General features: G+C 32.0%; 1 pseudogene; it reads right to left on the bottom strand.

The window, feature by feature from the left end:
- Positions 1-450: 450 nt before the first annotated feature.
- On the bottom strand, positions 451-5,371 carry LOC149552463 (galactoside 2-alpha-L-fucosyltransferase-like; annotated as a pseudogene).
- Positions 5,372-5,946: the final 575 nt, after the last annotated feature.

Below are 5,946 nucleotides of genomic sequence, written 5' to 3'. Positions count from 1 at the left end.
TATAAGAGATTAGCATGTGTTATTTCAACAAAGATAACCACCTGAGAGAAATGAGCACATGTTGGTGATTGTTATTTTTATCTAATCTGGTATTTTCTTGCTAGGTTTCAAATTATTAATTTATATAATCTGTTAACCAATCCAAGCCTTCCTGTTATTCCTATTTGTTAAGTTAATCATGGCCTAATCTTTGCTTCAAAGCTAAAGTCCAAGATTTACTCTCATTGGTATTCAGCTTCCATTGACAATTGCGAGATTCCTATTTTGTTGAGCAGCTACATTATAACTTTCCATTCATTATATCTTGTCCTCATATAGCTAAAAAAATGTCACTATTATTTTCTTCCCATTCCCTATATCTTATTCACATAGTAATGGAAATGCCATTCTTATTTTGAAATCTATGAATTTAAAAACAAAGTTCAAGGGAAACTAGCATATCATATGATGTCAAATGGGCATCTCAAAAATTGTATGAATAACAGTCTCATAAACATACCATGCTTCATCTAGAAGAGCTACAATTCCCCCTGGTTTCTACATATACAAAATACAATTGTATTTAAGATCCTGGCCCTCAATTTCAAAAGTTTGTGCTCTAATAAACACAAATTTTTGACAAAGCACTACAAGTTAAATTGAGAAAGGGATCATTCATTCTAAAATATTTAGTCCATAAGATACTCAATTCTATAGAAAAAATTATTATTTGAAGTTATGAATAAGTGTTAACCCCACTAATTTACCTATACCCAGGATGTTTATTGAGAACCTTAATTAAAATGATATATTGTTTATATGTTTAACTATGTAGTTTGCATCTACATCTACCTAGAAAAGGAAATGGATATCAAAAAAGACTTTTTCAATAAGATCCAAAACATCTTGATTGTCAACAAAATCAATGTAGCTCCAATCAATTTTTTCTCTTGTGTATTCATCCTGTTCCATCTAAAGATATGTTGCACAACATATACAAAAATCCATAGAAAAAAGTAAATATCATACACAACAAAATAATATTAAAATAGTTAAGAAAATATACCCTAAGCAAAGAGCAAAAATAAAATGTATAAAAAATATATTTCTTTCAAAAATTATGATAATTTAATAGATATGGAACTTTTTGACCTGATTGAAGTGTTGTTGTAGCTTCTCATTTGTAAGATTGATATAGAACAGTTCAAAATTGCAATGAAGAAAAAAATAGGTTTTCCTTAGCTCACCAAAGAGTAATATGTAAACATTTCGTATTACGAAAGCTTTCAAATATAGCTCACTAAATTGCAGTGACTATAGCTACAAGGCATGATTTAAAATATGCAGTCTTGATGTCTATTAAAAAAATGTATTTGTTATTCTTGAAAATCTTAAAACTGTAAATATCAAGAATGCCAATTAGGGTCCTAGCCAATCAAATTATTTATTTTATTTACCAACCTGTATCCAATACGAATGACATTATCTTAAGAAGAGCCCATAGAACAATATACATTCTAAAAAAACTAAGAAATATACTTCACTCTCCAAATATATTCTTCTTTGAGATCTTGTCCTAAGCAACACAATACTCACAAATGGTACATCATACTAGTCAAACAATCATGAGTATACTAGTTTTGCTAATGCATCTCGGCTAGTAAGTGCAACATTTGGGTCAAGAGATTTTGTAGTGCTTTCATCTCAAGTCACAATGAAATCTTTACAAAAGAGTCTTCCAGAACCTTAACATCACACCTAAGATAATATATAATGTAGTTATTAACCCTCCCATAACTGTTTTCTTCCTGTGTAAGTGTAAGAATGCAAGACTAGCCATTGAGGGATACAAATAATCTTGAAGGATTATTGATTTAGTCTTTAGATGATGCTTGAGGTAGCAAGGAGGAGGTGATATATTTTCTTTTTTGAAGACTACTAGATGTAGTGTGTAGGCAGCCTTGGTATCAAAAAAGATAGAAATGAGTACTGCATAAGCTAGAGTTGGGATGTGGGAACAACGTAGTTCAGAAGAATATGTTTTGGTTGAATTGCACTGAGAAAATTGAGCATTCCAAATTTGAAAACTTTATGTTTACTCCCAAACCATTGCACATCAAAGTTTAAGCATTCAAAATTTATAAACATTCTTTTTACTCCAAAATGAAAGCACACCAAAGGAAAAACTACAAATAAGAAAGCTCTGATTTCCTATATATGGCACTCAGGTTATTGTAGACTCTGGAAAACTATATAAAATAGTATATTAATTGCAACAATAAAAAAAATAAGAAATTATTTCCTATTATTGTTTGTTAAAATATATATTTGGTTTATAAGGACTACCAATTAGTAGAAGTTGCTCATTTCCACCATCAAATCCTTCCATCTCTATAAGGAAATGTGTCTTTAATCTTCTACTCGACTCATGCTCTCCTTTTGATTTGCACCGTCACCCATGATTATGGATAAGAATTAAGTATTTCTCTTAGATTACAATGCAATGGTTTTTTTGTAGACTAACATATGAATTTGAAAATATATGGCATATTTACTTGAGAGAGAAGAGAATCTATTTCATCAACAAATATTACTGCAAGTTGTCGACAATAAGCAACTCCAAACAATGACCTCACTAGTTTCTCACCTTCACCTATTTGCATATCCATGATCAGAAACAACAAGAATTAGACTATTTAGAAGGAGAAAAAAAACCTTGGGATCTATTATATACAATGGTTCACAAAGCACAATGCTTGCTAAAAGTTTTGTGAAGGGGCCTAGTGGTAACAAGTTAAGTGGATTGACTGTGTGGAAAGCTCCATAGTTAAGTGTACTATAGCCTATAGTACTAGAATGGGTGACCTCTCAAAAGAACTAGTGCTTCAACCTTCAGATCTATGAACATCACCTAGATGCAATGAATGCTAAGTGGACCATTCAAGATTCAGAAAGATATGTTCTTGTGACTCATAAAAAATGGATCAATGAAGATTGACTCAAAACTATGACCAATTTTGGTTGGAAGATTTTTGGTGGATAGAAATGGGATTTAATGGTTGGAAATGTTTACTAAGATGTGTTTGAAGGTGTTAGAATCAAATTCAAACTTGTGTGTTGTAGGGAATGGGTTTTTCTAGAAAGCCCTAGGTTGTTAACCCATTTCATGAGGGTTTGTTGGTTGGGAGTCTAGATGTGAGTATCTAGAAAACATAAGTTTAAAATTGGTTTTATTTTTTCACTCTACCAAGACTATTTTAGGTATTTTGAGTCTTGGAGGGTAGTGGAGGATAGGGCTTCTTTTTTGAGCTAGGCTAATTAGGCCTGGTGCATGTGCAATCAGCAATAAAAGGATTCACTAGTCAAGGAATGAAGGTCTGAGTTTAAGATGGGTTTAATAACTCCAAAAAGGGTATTTGGAAAGGTAATCAACTTAATAGATTGTTTGGAAAATTTTCATGGAATTTGCAAATTTCTGTCTGGACAGGGCTACTAGGCAGGCCTAGAAGGACTATAGTGAAGAATGATGAAAGATGGATTGTTTGGAGTGGATCATGATAGATAGAACATGATAAGGTGATCCAAGGTTTTTTGATCAGTATGAGAAGCTTGGATGAGATTTTGATATGGTGGAGGTGCTAAGTAAAAGATTGAACAAAGAAAATTTCAACTACTATAATACAAGCTAAAATATTTTCTTAGCTGGACATATAAGAGATTTCATTTAGGAACAACTCTCTCCAGTGCATCTAATGTTGAAAATTCTATTTATAAATATATGTCTCTAGCTAATAAAATATGCAATGCAATTCCTTTTGGTTGGACCATGGAAAGATATATTACACAAAACAAGAAATAATCTTGTTATTCAAGGAAGAACCGACAAAAAATTCAAAATTACCATAAGACTTGTAGCTTTAGCATATTGACATACAAATATTGTAAATTCATAGCCAGGAAATATACATATAATTGTATGAGAAAAAATGAACATTGGTATAGATGATAGAGAAGCCAGATTACAAATATTATTGGTTTATGATTTTTAGATTGCAACCAATCTTCATGGCTAGGCGTAAAGATCCTCACAAGTAGCCTATCTACAGTAGAGTGTTCAGCATATAGACATCTTATTCTTTCCCTTCTGAACATGTTTACGCATGTAACATAAAAAAGTATAGAAAGCTTCACTGTAGCATTATAAATTAAATATGCATATCTCTATGAATGATCTTTGCAATAAATCATTCAGATCCCAAAAGTAGAAACACCTATAGTTCATCATTTTCTACCTCTTTGAGACCCCAAGGAAAATATTCACAATGTCATACATATGGAAAGACTTTTCTAGTATCTATACCTTTCTTTGCTTGACAATCATAAAATGGAGGTGCATGAAAGCAAGGCTCCATTGACATGACTTTATGACATGTCAGATCTAGAATAGTGTCATTTTTAGGATTAAATATAATCAAAGGTTTTATGCCTACAAAACCTTGAGCTACATATCCAAATGTGGACCATGGGCTTATTATAAGTACATCACAAAGAGAAAGAAGATACATTTCTACCCATGCCTTCATACTATGAGATTGATTTTTAGTGTGCTACCTTTCTTCATGACTAGGCTGAAAGACACTCACAATCTGCCCATCTATGGTAGGGTGTTCCCAACACAAGTCTCTAATTCTTTCATAGTACCCAAAACATAGAGAGGTTACTCAGACTACATTAGGCTTCTTTACAAATCCATTTTCATATGTAGGTTCGAGGAATTCATCACTATGAGATATGTTGGGTAGAATTTTATTCCTCTGACTACAAGCCAAAACCTGATTTGATATATGTGGGAAGTACCTAGGATCATATGTTCTAATTTGCAAACCTATCCTTTATTCTGCATGAGCTAGATAAGCTTGATAGAATCTAGTAATTAAGCCCCAGACTGGATTGGTGGGGTGCAATAGGTACCTACCTAAATAATGAAAAATAAAATCTCTTTGAGGAAATAAATGGTTCAATTCCTCATTGAATGCAGGTAGTAGGTAGAGAGAGGGGACAAACTAGTTATTGGACCTTAGAAACAACTATGGTATATGCTTTACAAATTGCACTTGCACATGCAATCCTTATATGTGTCTAATTTCTCACAAACAAAAACCATTTGTTATATTTTTTGATGTTATCTTTATTATGTAAGACTTCCGTTAAGCACAAGTGCTTCCCTAGAAAAAAAATTATACAAGGCTTTCTGCATTCAAGAATCAAAACAATAAAAGAACTTGAAAGCATGATTTTATTAGGAACTTACCCACTTACTCATCAATGAACTAGCAAAAATATAAAAGAAAGTAGCTTGGGCTTCTCCTGCAATAGCTTTTCCAATAATCATTTTCCTAGTACCCTAAGAGAAAATTAAATGTACTTTATTGTAAACAAAAATGAGTTTCCAACATATAAAGAACAGAGAATAAATTAGATTGACTTACAAGAGGGCCAAATAAGAGGAGCCCTTTTCCTGGAGAGCGATAGCCATGAAAGATGTTAGGTCACAATAGAGGTAATATGACCATTTTTGTCACACACTTTTTGGCATGCTCTAGCCCAACTTCAGTATAATTTTGGAAAAATAAATATTAATGTTAATGGGTACATAGAAATAAACATTAATAATATTATCATCAATTCATTTAGCCATATTAAATTTACCAATATCATCCCACCAAACATTGGGATCTTGATCCATTATCTCATTGCTAAAATACTCTATCATACATGGTTCCAAGTTACGTAGCTTATCAGGAAGCTCACCATAAGGACCAACAAGCATTTCTATATTGAAAATATAGGATAGACAAGAAACAACCATTAGCATGCTTTAGACCAAAATTTCTAGAGATGGTTATTTATTTAGTTAATATAAAAATCAACTGATCCTATTCAAAAACAATGGCTAGAAGTAAAATA

Source organism: Cupressus sempervirens, chromosome 6, assembly GCF_028749045.1.
Source record: "Cupressus sempervirens isolate cs-2001-9-10 chromosome 6, ASM2874904v1, whole genome shotgun sequence".
NCBI lineage: Eukaryota > Viridiplantae > Streptophyta > Pinopsida > Cupressales > Cupressaceae > Cupressus > Cupressus sempervirens.
This window is presented reverse-complemented; position numbering and strand designations above follow the sequence as displayed.